Raw genomic sequence first — 24826 nt, 5'->3', positions numbered from 1 at the left:
GCTGTAGCTGTTCTGTCAGAGCTAGCTGAGAAAAAAAAAAAAAGTAGAAAACCTCAGAAAATACTCTGAGTTGACTTAAAGCAAACATTAATAATTTTGGCAAATTACTTTAAAAATTAATCTAGAACCAAGAAAAAAAAACTAAGAGTAATGGTTCCAGCTGCCAAGGCTTTTAAAACAATTTCAAAATAAAATTAAATGCAAAGTATTATTTCCAGTAAAAATATTTGATTAAAGATTTCATTCTGAAAACACTTGTAAATTATTTAAATTTTATATTTTTCACTCTTCCTTAAGCAAAATAAGTTAAAAAATAGACATAAATTCATGAAATGTCATTTTAGCCTAAATCTGCATTACTTCAGTGGGCAAAATAATAATTTGGCCATAACATTTTATACAGCTCTATAAAGCAGGATTTTTTTTTTAATCTGTTTTGTTTTACTCATCCATCCAGCCTACAATTTGTTGCCTATTTTTCCCATTCTTTCTTCCCTGTATGTGTTACTGTGGGCTATATAATACGATGTAATCAATGGTGCATGAGCAGTGCTGGTAAAGCAAGAGGAGGAATCCCATTTACCCATGGATCGTATGTCTGACACTACCATCCAAGTGGCTGCTTTCACATCTTTTCAACTGTTGTGTCAGAAAATCAATCCATGACTTCAGCAAAATCTTGACACTTTCTCCCATCTGCAGAGGGGACCGTTAATAATTCATGACCTCTCTTCTTTTTCGGAACTCATTTATTCTGAAGCTAAACACCCCACAAAATGCTCATTGCTGAATCTGCCATTGTTCTTCTATCGTTCTTCTTCCAAAGTTAAAATAAGTCATAAAAGGGCTGAAGGTATTTTTCATGGTCACATATCAGGAGAGGATTGGTGATAAATAATTCTGAGGGTGGAGATTGTTTCACAGTGTGGGACTCTGTTCTGTGCCATGTGCGCCGAGACTAGTCAGCTAATACTGAATTGCATAAACAGGATGGTCTTGGTGAAGTCAATTTCCTGTAGCGGCTTCTAGATTTTGTGACAAGGCTGAGTGTGTATAAGAAATGTTCTCATATTCTTGACACATGAAAGATAAAAATGGCAGGCTGTCTTGAGGCAAATGCAGATATAAATAGCTGAAGGAGGATTTGTGCATCAGAAAGCTTCTTGGTTTTTTCCCCATTTTTATAGATGATAAAATAAACGTACTTACTTCTCCCCACAAATACTTTAACATAAAATATCTATTAGAAGAACACTTTGAGAGGAGAATTTATCTGTTTCTCAACTTATGTTTCTGTGGTGTTTCATAGCAAGGGAAGGAAGGAGAAAAAAGACTCTTTGAGAAGAGAAGCAAAACAGTGTTCAACACATGAAGTATTCTGGAACACATACAAGTTAGGGATTTGACCTTCCAAGTTATCCATGATGGGATTACTGATATCAAAGCAGAGATCACAAGCAAGTAAGCTCATATCCTCTATAATGAATAAAAATATTTCCAGTAGTGTCCCCCACACACTATCTATCCAGGTCAGAGTTTTCAAGCCTAAGTAATTAAACAGTAGATTTCTGCATTTGTGATTGCAAAGCGTAATAAGTGTTCATGAGTTCCTGAAAAAATTTCATTAAAGCCAGAAAAAGCTGGTCTTCTTTTATTAGTTATCTAACAGAATATGGCTGGTTTGAACGTTTTGACCACAGTAATTTATTTAACCTACTGTTGCCACCCAGCCCTGGAGTTTATTAGAACCGGTGACTTACTGTAAATATAAAAAGCTGTGTAAACCACCATTAATCTCCAGAAACAGGTTCTGTCTTTTTGTCTTCCTGCTTCAGACTCATCCAAAGATATGTCTGTAGTGCTCCTGGGTTTCAAACAAGGTAGGCAACAGAGTATGGAGAAAGGAGATGCTCCAGCGACCTCTCCCAGTTTGACTATATATATGCACACAAAGCCTGTCCGCAGACTCCCTTCTTTCTGCAGTTCAACATGTGCTATCATCTCCAGCTGACAGAAATTGTGTTTTCATACCTACCGGATGTTCTAAATTTAAATACTATCGGTCTGCTGTAAATAACAATGAAATACTTTACTCTGACAGCATTGGAGGCAACATACAGATTCAAATTTTAGACAACACTACATGTAAAATGCCTTTCTTTTTATAGCAGAATGTATTTAGAGTCTTTTAAGCTCAGCTCCTGAACTGAGTATGATGCATCTAGTCATCCAGCCCAATCAACAGCAGAATCACAACTTCATGTCAGTGCAATACATTGTTAACTGATATGTCAGAAAATCAATTAATTACTTTTAAGTAGCAGTTAAGAGTATCCACACAATACTGCCATGTGAATTATTAAAGAAAGCAAGGTTGAGTTTTCTCCGCAATTGAAACCCTGTCTTAGAAGAAAGTGCAAAATGCTGCTTCTGCCCTGAAGCCTAATCAACATTATTGGGCAGGCAACAGGAACCAAAAGCGTGGTGGAGGGTACAAAATGGGAGAGATGCTGCCTCCCAAAGCAAAGGCACCAGCAATCTGTAATGGCTACAGCTGTTAAGAAGCCTGAACAATAAACCCTGACTTCTTTGGATGTACAACAACCTTCAAATGGGAATACTGGCAGGCATGACTCTGGGAGACTAGCAAGCAGAGCAGCATGAGAGGGGCAGAAAGGACCTTCTGTATCCTTCTGTAGCTTCACCAAGGGACCTACTCAGACTTTATGCACCCCCTGTCACTATCTGTTATAGATTTTCACCTGGGACTCTCCTTTGGCATGCTGAAGGGAAGCATAGCCTTAGTGGGACATCATCATCATCATGAAGCTTTCTTCTTTCTTCATACCTTGGTCTGTTGGAGGTGCTACATGGATGATTAAATTAGTGAAGGTGGAAAGGTGACTGTGAGGTGGAATTTGGCTTGGGCTTTTGATTCTCTGTCTTCATGCGGCGGGAAAGCTTCATGGAGTAGGGTCTGGAGGGCTCATGTAGGTTAAAGTGGGTGCATCTGGAAGGTTGTCCCATCAGTATCACCACCAGTGAGGCTGGGCAGGCTGTGTCATGGTGCCTGCTCTATAGGGTGGGAGCGTGCCCTAGGGTAACAGAAAACTTACAGTATTTGTTGTGGCATTCCTTTCACATCTGAAAAAAGTGTGATACTCTTTGATCAGCTTGGCCATGAGCACAAGTGTCCCATCTGGGTCTGTGAAAGATGGCCCTGGTTCTTCTCCCTCCCACCCTTCTCTTCTCCCTCTTCCTTCTGCCAGGGAAGGATGGGAGTTGGGGCAAAGAGCAATCTCATGCTCAGCCCAGGTTTTCTGGGGTTTGTCCTCTCCATCACCATAGCGAGGGAGCTCCCATTGGGTAGCATACTGAAGGGGAGGATACAGCAATGTGTTTCTGGTGCTGAGGTGCCACCACTACCCAAATACCTCAGCACATGGTGGGTTCAGGTTCCATCCATGTCATTGCAACAATAGCGCAGACACCATGGTTTGCTTCCTGGGGGTTTCAGTCCCACCTTTAAACTACTCATGATATCTCCAGCAGTGCTTGAGGCCTGACAGATTGCTAAATGAAGGTCTGGGAAAGATTTTGCTCCAAAAGCTGATGAGTCATGGTGTATCTCTGCTGCCTTTTTTTTTTCCCTTGTCTGTGTGGCCTGTAGGAATTCTGGCTTTGCAGGGTTCAGATACAGAGGGCCTGGGTTTGGTGCTTTTCAGGCAGCTGCCTGGCACTGGAGAAGTCTAATAAATGACTCAAATTCATGACCAGTATTTGTCAGGACCTCTCTGATGGTGCTTCTGTGGCTCCCCAGATCACATCGGCCCTTCTGACTGAGAGGAGAAATGGTAGGTAATTTTAAATATACACATCCTTTATTTGTCAGAAAATGTCAGTTCATCAAAATTAAAGCTTTTCACAAAAAAAAAAGTATATCCTGGTTTTGACTGGAAAACATCCTTCAGCTTCTGGGGTGGGATGTTGGGTCAAACAAGAGACTGCCTCTGCAGCCCTGCCTGGATGTGGGACGCCCCAGTCCTGTCCCTGCTCCATCTGTACTCAGCTATTCCTTCAGATGGGACCCTCTCCAACAGGAGAAGCTGGGAGAGGCAGCTGCCCCATGGCAACCTTCACCTCCTGGGTACAGCTCATCCCAGCCAGCTGGGCAAGCCTCCTATCTGCTGAGAAGGTTTGAATCCCCAGGCAGGTGCAAAACTTTCTGAAGTATCACACTCCAGCGGGACTTGAGCTCCCAGCTAGCCCTGCATCAGGTCTCTTGGCACACCTCAAACAAAGAAGAGGTGCAAGGTCTTCAAGATGGTGACAGAGGTGTTGGTGGCTTGTGGAAATCTGTGTGGGAACAGGTCTGCCAGGCTTTTAGTGTGGTTTCATTTGGTATTTTAGCATTTTAGCTGTACTGTGGCACATATGCCCAATGTTGTTTCCAGTCCTCTATTTCAAGCCAGGTTAGTCTACACCAGTCTGTGTCCATCAGCGAGCTTCTGTGCTGGTACAAGGCCAGGGAGAGGAGGAAGCTGAGCTGACAGAAAATGTGTTGGATTTCCAGCGATTCTGTCTGAGTCTGGCTGAGAAAGTCTCCCCTCATGAACTTAAGTTTTGTGTAAAGTGGGTGGGTGGGTGGCTGAGTGTGGGGGAGGTAATGGGCACTCACCTCTTCCCCATGGCTTTGTAATTACAGGCTGGGGTTGCTCTCAGCAGAGGAGAGAGAGATTAAATCTGCTCATCAGTGCAGATACAGCTGCTGCAGACATAGCAGGGCAGAGACCCTGGTACTCAGGGTGGACAGAGAGTTGGCATTTGGCCATGGCGTGGGCTACCCGAGTTGGCATCATCCCTTGGCCAGGTCATTGCAAAGCTCCCTCTCCTGGTCAGCACCGACCTGAGATCTTGTGTTTCCCCTGACCCTGCAAACCCACAGCAGGGCTCAGCACTGAGATGATGGCCATGCCAGGCAGAAACACCCCAAGTGCTCCGCAGAGTGTGCGCTACTACTGCCTCTGAGACTGCAACCCAGTGATGCAGTGGTCAATGCTGGCAGGGGGAGGTACTCTCAGGTTGCAAGGCTCTATCTTTTTCTACAAGTAGCCGTTTCATAACTCTTTGTCTTTATTAAGAGGAGACGGTGATGGAAGGACAGCTCATGTTAGAAAAAAAAAAGATATAAACATGCTTTTGATCGCTTTCAAATGTCTAGTAGGCAGCTCCAAAACAAATGAAATTTTAGCTGTTGTTCCCAAGGTCTCACAGAGTTCGGTTTCACTGGAGAACACATCCAGCTTCATCGTGGTGAAAGTGCATATAAATATTATCCCTAGCCAAAAAAAAACCCTGGCATTTGAATTTTCCCAGTAGCCATGTGTACTTTTCAGTGAAATCCATCCTGGTCCACAAGTTTGGCAGTCCCCTCAGAGACGCGGGCAAATGCCCATGACAGCCTGCTTCCAGAAAAACAACCTGCTCCAGAGGGAGGTTGCCAAACGCTCTGCAAAGAGGATGTAGTGCTTCAAAGCTAGTTAAAGATGGTGTTGCATGTCAAAAACAGGACGTGTGCTCCATCCTGTTTCATTCTTACTTGCCTCTCTGTTGTTTGGTGTTGTTTTTTTTTTTTTTTGGTCTGCATTATGCTTTTTTAAAATATGTCAGTCGTTTAGCTCAGTTCAGAGAACCATAAAATACCTCTGTTCATAAAGTGAAACTCTCTATGCTTTACTGAGTTATCTCTCTGCACAGTCTTAAAAAAAGGATTGACAGAGGCTGGATGATAAGATGGGAAAGAAACATCAGATTACGTTCCTTTCCTTGCATGTTTTATTTTGTATGGCACAGGCCATAGAAGCCCATCGTTTCTATAGGGAGAACAGACCCTTGGGTTTGAGAAATGTAAGCTTATCAAAGCATTGCAAGGTGCATGAAGGGGACGCGTGTGGGAACCCAGTCATTTCACAGGGTTCCTGTCTTGCATATTCAGTACAGTAAAAGTTTTATTGCTAGCATGAAGCCGGTTTGGACAGGCATCCTGCAGTATGTGTGGGATGTTAAGAGCAATATGTAAGAAGATAAAATGCTGCATAACTTCGGGAAGCCTACTTTAGTTAGCAGGCCTGTTTGTACAGTTTTGGAAAGCTGTGTGGCTCATGTCCCTTCAGTCTGAGAACAGAAGCCTTTAATCCACTTTCATTTTTCCTGTTACCTGCTAATGGGATGCCACCAAATGGCATAGTGTTCCCAGCTATTTCCATTTTATTTGAGACTGATGTTTACTTTTTCTTTACAAAACAGTTTATAAAGTTCCTGCAGGACTAATCTTAAAATTTGTGCAATGCCCCAGATTACTGAGATTAAAAAGTTATCATAGTCCTGACTTCCAGAGAATCTGAACACCAATAGCTTCACTGAAAGTCCATGAGACTTTCAGGTCTTCAGCACCTCCAGAAAAACATATTTCCATTTTTTAAGCTAATGCCTTGCCAAAATTTGTATCTTCCTTAAATAAGCGTTGGGTCAGAACTTACTGCTGGAGCAACACTTGCAGTATATATGTACAAATTAAAAAAATCTCTTTTCTTGGCTTTCATAACCTGCTCTCTGCTCCCTACCACCTCCAGACTAACACTGTAGCGTATGGCTGAAAAGTGGCCAGCGGGACAGTGAGTGCACTTGATGCAATAAAAATTTAGCTGGAGTTTCACTTGCATGTTCTTTTGACCATCTTTGCACTGTTGAACACAGACACAGTGAGTAAAAAGCATTAATCTAATAAGAATTGATAGCTTTTTCCTAGAATCCCAAAATAATCAAACTAAAGTAAGTGGTAAAGTCTGTCTTTTACAATCTCTTCAATTCTCTGTCAACGAAGGTATTATATTAGGGAAGAAAAGTATGAAACTGGAATCCATCCTGGGTCTGCAGTTCAGTTTTCCCTGGAGATCCATCCTCTCTGATGTCAACATGCACGTATCTTGCATAGCCCCATCATTCCTTATCTTTATGTAAATGTCCGCAAGGTGCTCACACTCTGATAGATGGGCAACAAACAATAGGAAAAGGAAGGTGAAAACTGATAATAAAAACACCGTGAGAGAGCCAAGGACTAAAGGTCTGTACATTTCAAAAGCTCAAACCTAACACTGCGCAGAGGGATGGAAAGAAGGAACCCTTTCTGTAGAGTTAGCATCTGAAGATAGCAGCTAGTGGGGGGGGGTGCTTTATCTGTCGTGTAACAGAGGGGCTATTGCATCTCCACCGAACCACTGTCGGCAAAGCCCAGGAAACATCTTGCTGTGCAGTTGATGAAACATTTGCCTGAGGTCTCTCGCAGTCCTCCTGTGGCAGTTGAATAATGTCGTAACCCAGGATTGTGTAAGAGTTGCTAGAGTGGTAGAGATTGTGCTGTTTCATTTCATGTCACTGGGCTTTCTGTGGGGTTTTCTTTTTTTTTGTTCTTTCCTCTTTCCATTATTTTTCCTTGGGAGAAGGATTATGTTTCTTATGCGGGTCTCTCCTTCTTTACTCAGGCAGGGTCAAGGCAAAGCTCAAAAGAAAGGAAAAGGACATATCACTTCTTGTTTTTCTGATCAGTACAGGAACAACGGCCAAACAGCCCCAAACAGTTTCTGGATTAGCCTTTCCCCAAAGTACATTTTATTTCATTGTTCCTTTTATACCAGCTGTGGTGCAAGAGTTCCTGTGATTCCATGGGAACTGGAACCTGCTCTCACGGACCGACAGCTTCAGTGGTTCCTGGAATAGCTTCAGCACACACGCAGCTCTCCTCAGAGGCAACATTGCATGTGTTGAACTGTTTGTAGGGCCTATAGGCTTCTGGCCCTATGCTGACAAGTGAAATTTTAACTTTTTCTAGAATATAATATTTAAAACACTAACAGTGGTCTCTACTTGAAATGTGAAATTTGGCCAGCAGCAAATCCCTAGTAAATCTCACAGCCTTTTGTTTCCACATGCATTCCTTGATTTCGTTAGAAATATCCCATCCTGGAATCTGGAAAACACAAGAAAAAATAACAAATAAAAACTCCCCATAAAAAGCTATGCATTTGGCAACACTTCTTTTTGTCTACCCAGATACAACTGCTGCTACTTGACTTTGTTTCTTCTTAGCACTATGACCATCTCTCAGTTTTCTAGGAGAAGAAATGGATTACAGAAGCTGAGGTGAAAAAGTACAGGGAATACATCTGGTATCCTAGCCAACACCCCCCTCCTTAAATTAAAAAAAAAAAAAAAAGGGAGAGGATTGTCATGTGGGCTACTAAGTGCAGGGGGGCTTTACTCTGCTGTGGTGCCAGAGGTGCTCTGTAAATCTCCATTGCAAGCTAGACTCTGGTTGTCCTCCAGCTGCCTCTTGCACTCTTCCAGCGACTGCAGCATTCTGGCATGCTTTGCAAAACAGCTGGATTATACTTTGGAGTCCAGTTTAACTGGAGTTTTTGAAAAATCTCTCTACTCATCTACCCATCCGTTCCTGTATTCATCCATATACCTGTCCATCTACGAATTCCCATGAAATTACTGAGTTTCACACTTGGTGACAAATGGGAAAGGCTGTTGTACACTTCTAGGAAGGATTGTTTCCTCGTACACACCAGAGAACTGAGATGTATATTGCTTCGCCTACAGAAGAAATTTCAGGCTTTGCAGATACTGACTCATATTTACTGATTTATCTGTACACAACAGTCAGCTTCTGTTACCATTTCTCATACCAGTTCCCATCCCAGGGATGTCAGTGAAATTATTCCCATGGACAGAGGGAAAGAGGTTGACCTTAAACTTTCCTGTGTATCTACTGGAAAAAAAAAATCTTCTCTTCCTAATCAGGGGCATTCTCATGATGCCACTGTCTGGTGTTAGTGACTATAAAATACTACGAGCAGGAGAAGTCTGCAGAAAGAATCGTTATCAGTGTCATTACTTTATTTACTGGTAGTAGACCCTTGCACCTTTGAAATGGCACATCAGCTGAAACAACAGGAACAATCCCAATCTGGTTTCTAACAGCAAAACTGTGAACTTAAATCTTCATCCACTTCCATTCTAATTGGGCAGAGAAAAATCATTGGAGAAGCTAAATGAAAATTACTAGCCTATAAATGCCTGAGGCAAAAAAAAAAAAAAGAGAGAGGGAGAGGAGAGAGATGGGAAGTCTCATGTGAGTTTGGTTAGTGCAAGAAAAAAAACCACGTACTAAGTATGGCTGCATGTCATTTTTCAATTTGCTCATGTTAAATAATGATCTCTAGGGCAGAGAAAGAGTGGAGTGAAAAGGAAGAGCTCTCCCCTCATCTTGTTTAGTTTCTGCTGGTCTTTTGCAGTGTCTGGCTACTGCCTGGCTCTCATATAAACTTAAACATGAACCATGGGCAGTTTGGTATGTCTTCTCCACTATCCTGGACCGTGTACCTGATGAGGAAAAACAGAGCAGCCACTGGCTTTTTCGGTAAAGTCTTCTTTATTTTCCTTTAAAAAAGTTTTTCTTTGCATTGTAATGAAATAGAAATCTTGATGTAAAGTAGTAGAAAGTATTAGGTGGAAAAGGTCTTAAAAGTAGTATAATTTCTGTTGGAGAAAAATAAGGAAATGCCTCACTGTATGCATGTGTGTGCATCAACTTGCAGGAGACAGTTAAATACGTATGGAGGCTTTCGCTAGTCTGTTAAGCGTGTTGCAAGCCTTTGTAACTGAATAAGTTTCTTCAGAGGAAATACTTCAAAATAGTTTTTATTTCAAATGCTTGGGATGGGGGTGGCACTGAAGCTGGAGAGAATTGTTTTACTGAGCGTGGCGGTGGAAGGTGATGTCCGTGTTCAATGATTTGCAACTTTGCAATAGCAAAGTGACCGTGGAAGACCAGGTAGCGCAAAAGGATGTTGTCAATTGATTTGAGTCCCAGGGTTACAATCGCTAGTGATGCTCTGTTATACAAAGTAAAGACTCAGCCTATATGCTTGATGAGTTTTTAATCCCTCAAAAATGACAAAGGGGTAAACATTTTCCCATCAGAGCATCAAAGATAACTTTTTGTCACAAGGATATTTTAGATAACATAACAGGAATTTTAACAAAACATTGAAAAATTGTATAGAGTCTGCCATGGTCCATCCTGCTGTATATCTGTAGAGAATAAAACTGCCTTTTCCAGTATCACTGGTACTTCTTGCACAAAGAACGTTCAAGAGAGAAGGACATCATATGTCTTTTTTCATATTTGGCATACTGCAAAATTTGTTTATTTTCTGTAATCCTGGAGCTACTTTGATCTTAGTGACTCTATTTCTGCTGAATATTTAGTGAACTAATTATATCTGTGTGCAAAAGGGTTTTATAGCAACGTTTTAAATATTTTTATGGTTTTGATTTTAAAAGATCCAATGAAGACAAAAGAACAAAAGTTGGGAATGACAAAAGGAAAATCCTCTTTCATTCTTGCTCAAAGATTGCTTTCCCACTTTTCCTTTCCCACTCTGTGGTTTAACAAGCCTATATGGCACCTTCCTCAGGGGTTAGCATTAACTGCAGCGAAGTCCTGTTTGCCGTTAGATGAGGGGATAAATTTTCTTCTGATTCATAGTCCATGAACCCCTTGAACTCTGAATTCCACTCATCCTAAATCAGCGCCAAATTGAGAGGATCACCATTTGTTTCTGTTGCAGAGCACTTGGGAAGATGGCATCAAATCATTTTGCAATATACCTAAGTGCTAGATAAAGCCTGACACTGAGGACTTGCCACCCCAGTGCTGACAGCGGATGTGCAGGCTGTGACTGCCAGAGGAGCAGCCGCGAGCCAGGCCCCTGGGACAAGTCTGGTCTTTCCCTGGTTTGCTTCCGCAGAGCTTCACACACAGCACATGGGCTGAAAAAGCCTAGGTGATTTTTTAGGCTTTGCAAAAGCAGGCAAAACAGTGAGACATTATTTTTCTGACCTGTCCAGAGTATTGTGACCCGTGCCTAGAATAAACCTTTAGGTTTGTGGGATGCTTTCTGCTTTGTAAGGTACGGGCATTCTTGGTGGTTATCATCTTTTTCACAGCATCTGAGAAATTAGCCTCGTAATTTCACGCTTGCTTAAGAGCATGGAATAAGAAGCAATTTTAAGTTGAGCTTGGAAGGGACCTCTGGAGGGCATCTGGTCCAGCCTCTCTGCTCAAGAAGGGCCACCTAGAGCCAGTTGCCCAGGGCAAACGGGAGTGTCAAGTTAGAAACATTTTTTGTATTTTAGATTCTGTTTTTAACAGATGCACATAATTCTTGCTCTGCAAGACAGCGAAGATACTGTCGATAAATAGAATGTTAAGTGGATGTCGCGAGAGGTTGTTTGTGCAGTGCATAAACCAAGTGAGTAACTACCTTTGTTTAATATTTTCCTGTGTAGGTTTGATTTAGTGGTGATAATTCACACCTAAAAATCATGCAAGAATAATTTGTGTTGGCTAAGAAAGGCTAAAACGTATTGCTACATATATCTGTTGCCTAACAAAGCTAAAACTAAGGCATTTACATTCCCTAATTTCATAGTTGTGCAAATGAGCTAGAGGAAAAAGAGATTAAAATATCCTGTTTTCTTTTAAAATGAACTTGCCAATTTCTAGATGGCACAATGTGCCACTGGGTATCATGTGCAACATTTGTAACTGGAAATGAGTAGATAAATACGATCTTAAGCTAATCTTGCTAAGCTTTGTTCACTCTGCAGCAAATTTCCTTTGAAAAGAGTTATGTGTTGTAGTTGGTATTCAGGGAGCCATTTATTAAGACTTGCTGCCAGGAATATTTCATGCTTGTGAATATTCTATAAGGTTAGGGTATATTTCAGGGCAGATTTGTAGCAAGACTGAAATTAAAGGTCTGGAATTACAGCTTTTCTTCTCCCTTACCCTGATGCAAATCAGGGCCTCACAGCTAGAATTGAGTAAGCAGAGAACCAGGCTCATGGAGGACTTTGTAACTTGAGGGAGAAGGGAGGCATTGGTTTTTGTTAAGCCCTGCTAGATCATCATCCTACTGCATGGCACTTCCAGGCCACAGGAAGACAGCCCTAAGGTGGTTCAAGCCCAGCATCGCTGTCTGGCGCCAAGGAGGCATCAGAGAAGAAGAGGCCAGGGACAGCAGGCTGCCTCGGAATCCCCACTTGGGACTTGCAGGGGGACCTGACTCATTTTGCCTGCTCCCTCCCTCTCCCTGGACCACACTTTGTTCCCTCACCGGCACACAGATCTCATCTCGGACAAATGAAAGCAGAGGCTTTGATATGAAGTTGTGCCTCATTATGACCTGGGGGAGATCTGTGGTTGAGATCAAAAGGTAGTAGATGACATACCTAGTAAATTAAAAATGCTTAAGAAAAGAAACACCCAAGAGGAGTAACAATGATTTCCATTAAAACAAAGTGACACTTCTGTAGCAATTATTTACGTGTGTTTTAAGTCAGATTACTGGTGGTGAGGGATGCCAGACTGACAGCCTAGAAATGCTACCTGCTACCTTCTGAGGAAGATGTCTGCATCTGATGAACAGAGGCCATTCCTCCGTGCCTAGCAGAGCATAGGTACCCTACACCAGCCATACAAGACATCAGTCCAGCTATGTCCTAGGACTTGCAGGGAGGGAGCCCCATGACTTCTCCAGGAAGCCTCTCCCCGCCTCCCCTGCCCTCACCAGCAGAGAGGTGATATTTTTTTCCCCTAGAAGTTAAGCAGTCATTTTGCCCTGTCCACCAAACACTGTGAACCTCAGGTGTCCCACAAAAGGTGCCTGTGCAGAGTGAAGTCTTGGCATAGTATCGATTGACACTGGACATGGGCAAGGAACTGCTACCGCTTAAACAGATAAAGTGCTGCAAACAGCTAATTCTTCACTCTCGGTGAGAGTGACACTGAGACTGAGAGTGACACTGAGAGTGAAGCTGAGACTAAAGAATTAGCTGTTCATTAAAAATTAACCCATCGCTAGTACTACTGTGCTAGGGCATCCAGACCTGGATCCTGTCCTCGGGGCTCTGAGGACAGGACCAGTGCCACCAAAAGATCCTCAAATTGGCCTATAAAAGGACAAAAAAACCTTGAACAGCCTGTCGTGGACATGAGTGTCCTGGAAAGTCCTTGTTTAACTGACTGACACAGGGAGTTCCTGCAGGCATTTGTATTGGCCTAGGAGTTCCCTAAAATAATCAAAATATGGATGTCCCCTAAAATAATAAATTGTAAAACAGTTTTGTGGGTTAAACTGCAATTTCCTTTACCAAAGGAAAGTAGCACTGAAAAAAAAGGTATAAAAAGGAGTGAAACAATTTGGAAAATATACTTGTCCTTAGACTAACAAAAATAAAACCCAGGGGGAAAACGATGTTCCATGAAGAGTATCACAAAGAATAAACCTGCTGAATAAATTCAGTACCTTTTGGCTCTGATGAGGGCATGTTTTGAAAGGATTGCAGAATCCGTCCCATGGACTTCCCGCTTCCCCAGCTTGTGCCACTGTGTGATTAGTCATTCAAGATTCTAGTGAAGGACAATGTATATAGCTGCACTTGGCATTTACAAACCCCAGGGCAACCCAGGGAAAACACACATGGAAAGATCCCAAGACAGAGTTTCATCTATTATACACAGCTGTCAACATCGGTTGGTGGGCACAGGCGTTTCTTTGCCAATGAGACCAGACGAGCATCAGGTCCTTTCGCTACAGGATCACTAAAAGTCACGTTCAGCATCCATATGCAGTCTTGAAGCATCATTAACATGGAGACGTCGTTCAGCACTGAGCGTGTGTATCCTACGTCAAACACCCACACTGGTACTAGATTTTTCTAGTAAATTGTTATTATCAAATCAAAAGAAGAGTTACAACCTTACACACAGATAAGACTAGTCCTAGTACATCCCACTCTTTCCTAGGCCTTGTCCCATAAGCACATGCTCAGCCTAAAATTGCAAATGCATCTTAGTGGGTGAAGTTCAGCTGAATCTTGCGTGTGCCTATGTGGCAAATGCTGCTGCCACCTTAGTGTGTGGCTTTTTAGCTGGAGTTTTTGTTGTTAGTCATGTTGAAAAATATCCAGATATTTTCTCTTCTTATTACTGACAACATGTGTTCATGAAACTTGTCTGGTTGCTAGGGCACACATCCCACAGCTGATGAGCTGGCCTGTACAGAGAGCCTGCTCCCCGCCGGACACCAGGCAGTTGGCACGGGGTGACACTGGGATACCCAGGCTCAGACCTGCTAAGCACAAGCAGAGTCAGGTGCAGGTGGGATGTTAAGTGGAAAAGAAACAATTTAGGAGGTTAGCTTGTGGCTTGGTTTGTGTCTGTGGGAATGCATTAGCGGCGCTGAGCGTGGTTAATAGCGCCTTTGCGTATCAGTTGGGCTTTTCTTCTCCTATCCCCGGTTTGACCAAGTGATGCTGCAGTAAAAGTCCCAAGCATCATCCCTCTGACAGCTCAGAAACAAAACCCTTTTCTGCATGAAGTCATCACTGTGTGCCTGAAGTCATTGTCGTGCTGAGGGGGTTTAAGTATAAGGTGTGCTGGTCAGTGGAGAGCAGATAGACGTGGAACAGGCTCAGCTGCCAACTGAAGGCTCTTGCAGGGCCTCGTGTGGCTGCGGCCAGCCCCGTTGTCTGAGTCAGACGCTGGGAGAAGCCTAGTTTAAAGCGAAGAATAGCTTCTAGCCAAATCTCTGTGCCTCCTACAGAAATGAGGTATCTGGGATTTACTACTCCTAATCACGCCGAGATTCATGCCGGGAGAAGTTTCACATTAGCTCTCTGTGCCAGGACAGGAGTGTCTGTCCCACAGACAATCCCCCTCTAACCACAGTCGCTCCTGCTGAGGCTCTCACGGCACAGGTACTGCCTGCCTTTCCTGGAGGGCGGCAAAAATATTGAAGGGAACTGACTGTGTTTCACACCACATGCTGTATTTGGAGTAGCAAGCTGGATTTGAGACTGAAAACCATTTTCTGTCTTCTCCAGTCAAATTAAACCTGAAGCTCAAGCTGCAACAGCCTCTCACTGCATCCCCTCTGCAGCCTCCCTGGGAAAGAGACCCCAGTCATTTCCTTGCTACTGGTTTGTTGGGCAGCTATTGGAAATGCTCTGCAAACTCACTGCATGGAGCATTCCCACGCAGGCAATGAACGAGCTACCAGCATCTACCCCGTCACCCTTGAATGGGGTCATGGAACAAGGGGAAATGGAGAGAGAGAGAAATAAAACCCACCCTGGTCCTTTAAAACAGGAGATGAAGGGCAGCAAGGGACGGGAGGAGCAGAGAAGCCATTCCTTCCCCGGGGGCCTTTGCTAACAATGTAACCTGCCGATACGAGCATCACAATGTCCTACTAGGGTCAGTGTCATCATTTTCTTCTGAACGCTTCCTGTTTCATCATTCTAGTCTGTCAGTTTCTAAATGGTGAAAGTAATGTAGGAAGAAGAAAGATGATGCAGTTAACATCCTTATTTCTCCTAGCTGTTTAGTCCAGTCCGAAATGTTGCAAGACCATAACTTCCCTTCTGGCAAGCCTGGGAGGGAGGGAGCCTCCTCTGGAAACCATCTTTCCTCCTTTCTGTTATGCTGTCAGGAGCTCCTTTTCCTTAGGATCAAAGCATCTCTGCATCCTGTTCACCTGAACAATGAATCTCTTATTCAGAGGGGTAATGGAAGGACATTTGGGATTTAAAAGTATTTCTGTCTCAATTTCACTGTCTCAAATTTAGGTCAAAGTTAGTAGTGATTTAGGCTTCTGTACAAAGTTTTGATATTGCTTATTTATTTGCTGAAAAACGATGTTTATGTCATAAAACTCCCCTGTAATTGACGTATGTACTGGCAGAGTCAGAGCCTCCCAGTGAAGAGGCCATGGATTCTGTTCTAGAACTTTCCAGGTCAGCAGTAAATTGCAGTGCGGATGCCTAAGGAAGGAACTTTGTCCCAAGAACACACCAAGGCTTTCAACTGCTTACAACTCTATAGGAACTTTTGCAATCATTTATAAATCATACTTAATTTTGACTGAAAACCAAGCAGACTGACTCTGAGAAAGGCAAACCCATACCAAGTAATTTGGATCAGATGCAGCGTGAACGCTACTGTTACACGTTGCCTATTAGCATCATTGCTATAGTGAATTATTTTTCCTAGACCGAGTACATTCAGTGGCCTGATTCTCTGTCTGGTCAGTCACTGCTCACTGCAAAAGCAAAGCCTGGAGCCCAGGAGGGAAATCTACCTGCACAGCTCCTAGCATAAATCAAAATATCATCAGGGCTTCTCCAGCACAATTTGAGCTGTGCAAAGCACTTGGGGCTGTCTGACAGCTGAGCTGCAGTTCCTGCTCTGCCGGCATCCCCTCATCCTCAGAGGGGCTGGCGGTAGGAATAAAGTAGTTAAGTCAGTCCTGTGCCACCTGCAGAATCCTCCCTATGCCAGAATTATTCCCTGCTGTTCAGGTGGGTCAGATTTACCACCTCTTTTAAATGTCCTAGAACCAAAGGAGCTGGACATTTTTTTTTTTTTCATTTTTCCACATTTGCTTGGTACAAGGCATCAGTAGTGTTGCTACCAGAGCAGAAGATCAAAAGCCCAAATGTTACAATTAGTGCTGGAGGTTGTTATGATGTGAACCTGACTACATAAAATGCCACAGAAAATACTAGGTGTGGGTGATGTTATCTGCATTAATCCAGGCGTGTAATGAGCATAGTATAATGGCAAACAACATGTCTCCAAACCAGCAAGTACTTATACCAGATGGCAGCTCTTCAACAATTTCCATTCCCTTCTCCACCCCATACTCCCAAGTATTTCAAGTAATTGGTTTCTCCTTTAGGGATTAGCCACAGCAGAATCACATTAAATGACTAATTTTCCTCTCTTAGCCTTCCCCCAACCCCTTCTTTTAATTTTGAACTGTGCGGAGCAAGAAATCATCCAAAAGCTCTGAGTGTTTGTGTGTGTTTCTTTTCCACAGCCCTCTAGAATGGCCTCGAAACCATCTGGGCTTCTAGGTCATGCGGTACATCCCGGCCCTTTTTGGCTTCACTTCTGCTATTTCTTAAACTTTCCCCTCCAAGATGCTTGTCAAGCTCTGACTTGAAAAGTTCAAGTGATGTTGAATCTGCAGCTTCCCTGGGAGCGTATTCTCCTGCCTATTTGATCTTGGGATCAACGTTGCCCCTGCTCTTGAAACTGAACTCGTTTTACTTCAGTTGGCATCTGTTACTTCTTGTCTTATCATTTTTTCACTAATGAAAACAGTTCCTCCCCTTCCCCTTTATAGTTGTCTTTCATGTACTTGTAAGCTGCAGTCACGCTGTCCCCTTGGCTTCCCTTTTGCCCCAAATTATATGTATGTATTTAATTCCTTTAATCTCTCCTTATAGGTAGTTCCTTCCAGACCTTTAATCACTGTAGTTGCCTTTCTCTGTAATCTCTCTCATTCACTGATATCCAACCAGTAGTGCGGCGGCCAGGGCTAAACCCGTTGCTCTCCCTGGGATTTGAACGCTGGGGAAACCGAGACCGGATGCTCCCTAAGCTCTAGACGTGACCACTCTGCTTTTGCACCTCCGGGTAGCCTCTCCCTGCTTGTTTTTCACCAAGTACCCAAATTTCACTTTGGGGAAAGCGAGATACATTGCATCCTAACTGCACAGTAATGCATTTCGCATGTCTGGCCCACAGGTATGAGAAGCCTACACAAAACAAATCACCAAAAGGTATTTTTGCAGTGGAAAAATAACTTTAACCCAGTGTCCACTCCCACTCAGACATTTATCGGCAGCGTGTAGACCAAGGAGAAAACTGCCTAATTGGTGATAACCTAGCAAGTATTTTTCAAAACAGGTTGCCCAGAGAGGTGGTGGATGCCCCATCCCTGGAAACATTCAAGGCCAGGCTGGATGAGGAGCTGAGCAACCTGATCTGATTGGAGATGTCCCTGCTTCTTGCAGAGGGGTTGGACTACATGACCTTTAAAGGTCCCTTCCAACCCAAACTAATTTACAATTTTATGATTCTAAAGTCAGATTGGGATGCTTCTCTTGAAGCAGAGGAGGAGAGAGGCGCCCCCACTGCCCCCTGCCTGTCTCCAGGCACTAGCAGCAGGCACATGCCACACACCTGCACACTGACACACTGCAGCAGGTGAGCACAAGGATGAGCCCAGCCTTGGCTTTGGCCCTGAACAAACCTGCCAGCAAAGCTGAGCATGCCTGACTGGGCAGGATAATGGAGAGTGGGCACCAACATAGGCTGCTGCTGCAGTAACTTCACGGTCATTAAATCTCCCCCTTGAGGAAATGGGGACAAAAGGCGCCGCGGAGAAATGTCTCCAGAGATAGTGGCACTGGTGAGGAGCTGCATCAGTCAGGCGCACTGCATTGCTGAGCATTGAGATCGCATCCATGCTGGTAGGAAGAGCCAATTAAATTGTTTCACCACCCATCGTTTTGGGGCTCTGCCCGTTCTGAGCTTCTCCTTTGGCTGTTGGTTTGACTCATTCCTTCACCCAGCAAAACCCTGGAGGACCTGCAGCTCTAGGCTTGCAAAGCTGGGACTAACACTGCATGCAGATTCACAGTTTAGCCTCTCCTGAAAAGTGTCCTTCCCCAGGTACCTGTTGCCCCCCCGCCCCCACTGCCGATAGTTTTGGGTTGAGAGAGACAGGGTTCTCTGGCTTCCAGTTCCTGAATAGTGAGGGAGGTGAAATGGTACAAGGTAGCTCCCTTCTCACATAGGTCCATGCCCTTGCCATCCATGTCTCTGATAACATGCCAGCTATCCAGCCAAATCATTCCCCACACCGTCAAAACATGTCTACCTTCTAAAATATTTTGAGTGACAAGAGCATGGATTGATCTGCCCTATTTGAAAACAAAAAGGCTCGCAGCTTCTGCCCAGGAAGAACGAGACAGGCTTTTGACCACCATTATCACCTGGAGGTCCTAAAGAGGATGGAGCATCCTTGGGAGCCTTTTCAGTGGTAAACTTGGGTTGCAAGTAATAAGATGCCCAGGCTAAAGATATTGAATGGAAATGTGTTATTTCATCTTTCCTCACAATGCCTCCGCTTTGCAGAAAGAGAGCTGCAGCCAGTTTCCCCACTTCCAGAGCCTTGTATTAGCAGAGATCAAAGATGAGATCCCTGGAGGGGTTCAGGCAGTTCCCCTTCCCTGAAGTGGAAGGAAGTCAGATGCCATACGCCTCTGTAGTCCTGGCCACCTTTCCCCTGTGTCATGCTGGCCAACTCACATCTTGTTCTCGGTGGCATCATACGTGCACTTTACATGCTGGGATGAAGCAGGCGTATTTCATAGCGCGTGAGCGAGATCACTGTAGGAAATAAGGAGAATCTTGTCTTTTTATTTACGAGCTGCCGCTTTTCTCTGTTTCATTATTCCAGTACCCAAAAAATAATTTAATTTATCACTATAGCAATTTTTTTTCACGTCAGTCAGTGGAATTACCCATGATGGTAACAGCTATGCGATAAATGCTCACAGGGGCAATTCAGAAGCCCGATCCAGCAAATTTCAGTCACAGCTATTAACCCACTGATTCACCACTAGTAGAAGCAAGACACACCACTATAAACAGCTTTAAGAGAGTCTTAATACATATATTAAATGAATTCAGGTGCAAGAGGTAGGAGCTGACCCGCTGGATAATGCCCTGTTAAAGCCAGATGCTCCGAACAATTAAGTACACGTGTAATTGCATTCCCCAAAGAGATTTCTAATGCATTCAGCAGAAACGCCATGAAGAATGAGGTTAGGCATGTTTCTAAACGTTGGCAAGATCAGGGTCTGCAGCTCACACGATACGTATGCCAGCTCTGTTAAGGTTTGCCTTTTTTTCTCCCTTAACAAGAAGATGCTTTGTTGCCTGCCTCACGCAAGTTTTCTCCCGTCCCACACAAATTCAGCCCATTGCAAACCAGTGGCCATTGCTGCCTGCTCACCCAGGGAATATTTACCTGCGCCGGGGGAGTCTGCATGGTGTTCAGGCTCTAATTTGCCTTTTGCAATTTAGGCTGTTTAAAATTCATCCCTAAATTGTTGCTCCCTCTCTCGTATTTCCGAAGCTTTTGCTTAACCCTATTATGTAAAAAGCTGGGTGCTTTGTGGTCGAGTAATCCTGCACGACAGAGGCAAGGCACGGTAGCTAGAGATTCACTTGTGGTTTGTTTACGGCTGTAATAAATTGATGTCAAAATACAAATGTAAGCTGTGCTGAATGTGAAGTGGTGAAGTTATAACACCGGTTGCCATTCCTGCTTCCAAAAGGATTCCTGCGCAAGAGGCTGACTGTCCCAGCACCAGCCTTAGCATTAGGGGTGCCAAAAAGTTTTACCAGATGAGAAGAAACGTCAGCTTTAAATACCCTGCGTCGTTCCCTTACTTTGCCTTATCACTGATATTCCTGCAAGCTGCTTAACTCATTCATCCCTGGGTTTTTTTCCAGAGTACTTGCACAAGATATAGTAAGAGGACAGTAAATTCCTATAAGAGCTCCTCTCTTTGTCATGCAAAAAAAAAAAAAAAAAAAAAAGTTGTAAGGAAGACGGTGAATTAAATTAGCTAAAAAGTATATATATAAAAAAAGCAAAACCAAAAACCAAAACAACAACCCACGTGTAGTTAGTGTAGGGTTATCAGGCATGTAAAATACATAGCTCGATCTGTATCGAAACACCCTCCCCACGGTATTTTCCCTGTCTGTCCCTCTCTCACCTCCTCACCTTACCTTGCAAAAGCGGGGCTTCTGCGCAGTTAAAGAGGAATACTGTCACCTTTAGCCTGCCTTATCGTCCTCCATCTCAGCATCCATAACGCTGCTCAGTCACAGGGGACTAAGTATCTCGTATTTGCTGCGTCTTCTGTTAAACCGTGGCTTTTTGTATCTTTCCGACCACCCGCGTGTGCAATAGATGGGGTTTATTTTGTATTTATCATAAGGAGTTCAGATTAAGACGGGATGCAAAGCAGCGAGTGAAATTCAGCTCAACATATTCATTAATTTAAATACAAAATACTCCTCTTGGCTAAAACAGGAGTCGGGGGGGGGGGGGAAGAGGAAGGGAAAAAAAAAAAAAACAACCAAACACTACATGCATATTTTAACGTTTCGGGCGATGCATGTACATCAGTAAGAGAACTCCTCTTATCTCTACAATGCCCGTAAAAAGTTATCAGCCATTAATATACCCCAGATGGCTTTTAAGCTGTAGTTTATAACAGCCATTTGCCTGTATATTTTTTTTATCCCTTAAAACAGAAAGAAATCTCTCCCTAATAATTTTAATTCGGGATAATTTCATACAAGAAAGAAGTAACCGTGTAAAAGACGGAATTTAAAATAAAATAAAATAAAGTAAAAAGAAGACGAAAACCACACACAAGCCATTAACACTTGGTGTGAAATAGCGAACTTCCCGCACCAAACTCGGCTGCTGAAAACAGGGACCTGTTACAAGCGCGGCGGGAGGGCGCTTGCGGAGGAGGGGTACGACGACACCAGAAAAGCGGCCCCGCGTCCTTTGGCAGAGGGGACGGAGGGGAAGGAGGCAGGGGTGCGGGTCATGCGAAGACGAAGCTGTAACCCCCCCTGGTGCGGAGGTGCCACAGGGCAGCCCCGGGCCCGGCGCCGCATCACCGGTGTCCCCCCTCCCGCAAAGGGACGGCGGGGCAGAGTGGGGCAACCGAAACCTTGCGGAGGGGAAAGACTGCCCCTGACCCCGCACTGGAGGGGTGCGAGGAAACCCACACCTGGCGCTCGCACCCCGAATTTGCTGGCAGGGGCCTGCGCCGCTTCCTGCGCTCAGCTGCGCTGCGCGGGTCTCCGCACAAGGAGCGCGGCTTCGGGGTTGGGATTGAGGGGAGTAAAAGCCGGTTTCTCTCACGCAAGGGCGCTCAGCCTGCTTTCGGTTTAGTCGCGTGGAAAGCAGGGAGCGGCGGCGGCTCGCTCTGCTCCCGTCCCCGCAGGTGGCGGGGCAAAGCCAGCGGCGCCTCCGCGGTGGGGGCCGGGGACTCCCGGCGGAGGGTCGCCTCCTGCGCGGGACCGCAGCCCCCCGTGGGCTCTGACGGGGACGGGCGGTGCTGGCCGAGCAAGCAGCGCCCGCCCTCCTTCCCCCGAGGGTCGCCTCGCTGCACCCCCTCCCAACCCTCGGCTCCCCTCCGACGGGCGGGCGGCGCGCCCCCTCTGCCGGCCCCGCCGCGGACCTGCACCCGGGGCCGCCCCCGGGGCCGCCGCCTTGTCCCCTCCGCGGCCGCGCCCACCCCACGCACGCACTCCCCACCCACCCGCTCCGCCGCAGCTGCCGTCGCTCCCCCTTGCAAACCCGCCCGGCCGCCGCCGCGGCTGCTGCTGAGCTGGCGGGGGCGGCGGCAGAGAAGGGGGCGGCCCGCGGGTGACCGTGGGGAGGGGCGGCTGTGCCGGCGGGGACAGGGAGAGCGGGAGGGTGTGAAATTTCACGGAGGGACCCCCCAAGCCCGTGGCAGGGGCGGGCGGGGGATCGCCCGCGACGGCGGCAGCGAGTCGGGATCGCCCCGTTCTCAGCCAGCGGCGAGCCTTCGACATTCGCGACCAGCACAAAAAAAAAAAATAAAAGAATAAAAAAAAAAAAAGAAAGAAAACCACCAAAATAAAAAAAAAAATAAAAAACAACCCAGCCCGAAGGGACAGCCACGCCTCCACCCAGCATCCTCGCTACCGGCTCCGCGGGCCCAGGCTGGTGCTGGGCTGTGCCGGAGGCGGGGGGAACGTCCCCTTCGCCGGGGGCCCGGCGGCCGCCCCGACGTGTCGGGCGGCGATGGGCGCCCCTCGGGGCTGCGTCCTTCTGCGCGGGAGCAGGAAGCAGCGGGGCGGGCGGGGGGATACCAGCCCGGCGAAGGTTCCCTCGAGGGCTGCCGGTCCAGGCGGGCCGCTTGTAGATCCGCGACCCCCATTCCCGGGGAGGAAACGCCCCGGAGCAAACCCCGCCCGGGGTGGCGGGCACCTTGCGGTCTCCCGGCAAACCGCAGGCGCGGAGCACCCTGCACATGGGCTCGAAGAGCGGCCGTCCTCCCGCGGTTGCGGTGTCCGTAGCGTCCCGGCGCTCACCCCCACACACCCCCCCCCCCCTCCCCCCCTCCGCGCCCCACGGTAGCGGCGGCGGCGGCGGCGGGCGCGCCAATTCCGGGAGCCCCTGGCCCGCGGCCGCGCCCTGGCTGCTCCCGGAAAGGGCTGTGATTGGCCGGCGCCCTCCCCGTATGCAAAGCAGCCGGGGGAATGACATTCCTCCGCGCGCCGCCCGCCGCCGCCGACTCGCTCCCGGCCACTTCCATTCATCCCGGCGGCGGCGGCGGCGGCGGCGGGCGGGCAGGAGGCGCGGACCCCGGCCCGGCCCGGAGCGGCGGGTGCCGTGGGCGGTCGGCCGATCTGTCTGTCGGGAAGCCTGACGTGAGGACTCGAGAGCTTCTCCGCTGTGGAAAACGCGCGTCGGTTGAGCGGTCGTCTGGGCTGCAGGCTGTCACTTCTAACCCCGGCTGGCAACTTTTTTTTTTTTTTTTTTTTTAAGGGGGGGGGGGTGTCTTCCCCCGTTCTCTCCGTGGGGATCAGCGGCTCCTCCACTCCCGCTCACCGCCACCTCCTCTTTTGCGGAAGGAAAGCTTTCACTCGTTCAAAAGTAGTGGCTTACTTTTTTCAATTATTTTTTTTTTCAACTCATTTGTTTTATGTTGTGGGTTTGTTTTTTTTTTAATTATTGCTGGTTGGTTGCTTTTGGTTTTCGGTGTGTGCGTGTGCGTGGGGGCTCTCCCGCGCAGTCTGACGCTCTCCATCCCGCTGCTGGCTGGAGGCGGCCGGGAGAAAAAGCCATGTTTCCTAAAGCAGGCTTCCACCTGCTGCGGTTAAAATATTGTTAAGCAGCCGGTTCCTGCGGCCGAATTAGAGGAAGACTGCCTCAGATACCGGAAAAAAAAAAAAGAGAGAGAGAGAATTGGCAATGACTGCCGAAGTTGTTGCAGACTGTTGGTTTGACTGCTGAGGAGGACGTGAGTGAGAGAGAGAGAGCGCTGTTGCACACACAAAAACCACAGAGAGAACCCACAATTTAACCAACATCCCCAAACCCGAGTTCTCAGCTGTGGACCTTTTTCGCCTCAGAGCTTGCGATCGGCTGGCGACCTTTCTTTAAACTGATGAAAGACGCTCCACCGAAGACAAGTGCAAAGATAAGAGATTCAAAGCTTGAATGCCATGAGCGGAGCTGCTGCTTTTCCGTTTTTGCGCAAGAATGGTTGGAAGGTCGCGACACGAGTACTCTTAGAGCAACGCGAACCAAACTACTGAAGCTGATTTTCAAGGCTGCTTAAAAAAAAAAAAATCTTGCCGAGAACATTAATGGATTCCTGTTGTGTTTAAATTCTCTACAGATTCTATTGTAAATATTTTATGAAGTACGGTATATGTGCGTGTGCTTGCGTGTGTGTACGTGAATAGATCTGCGGCTGTAGCCGGCTGACCTTTGATCAGAAAGTCTTAGCTGGCGTCCTGCCTTCTGCGAAGACCGACCCCGAGTTTCCCTCTCTTTAAAGAGCGATTTTCTTTTTTTCCCTCTGGAAGACGCTGATGTATTTTGCTTTTACCTTTGGGACTGTAGAGAAATCACCTGGAAGAAACTGATGATAGGCAACCGACTCTCTGGGAAGCCCAGGTTTTGCGTGTGTTTCTGACCGCCTCTCGTGTTTGACTCGCCTAAATATTTTTCCACGGTCCTTGGGAGTTTGGAAGGAGCCTTTT

General features: G+C 46.1%; 1 protein-coding gene across 2 annotated transcripts in view; it reads left to right on the top strand.

Annotated features, from left to right (window-relative positions):
- RUNX1 (RUNX family transcription factor 1) overlaps positions 1-24826 on the top strand; it is a 171143-nt gene that overhangs the window by 70028 nt on the left and 76289 nt on the right. The gene's annotated exons all lie outside the window — the stretch shown is intronic.

This window comes from Chlamydotis macqueenii, chromosome 1, assembly GCF_036417535.1.
Source record: "Chlamydotis macqueenii isolate bChlMac1 chromosome 1, bChlMac1.mat, whole genome shotgun sequence".
In the NCBI taxonomy this organism is placed as follows: domain Eukaryota; kingdom Metazoa; phylum Chordata; class Aves; order Otidiformes; family Otididae; genus Chlamydotis; species Chlamydotis macqueenii.
The sequence above is the reverse complement of the archived record's forward strand: the minus strand, read 5'-3'. Positions and strand labels throughout refer to the sequence as shown.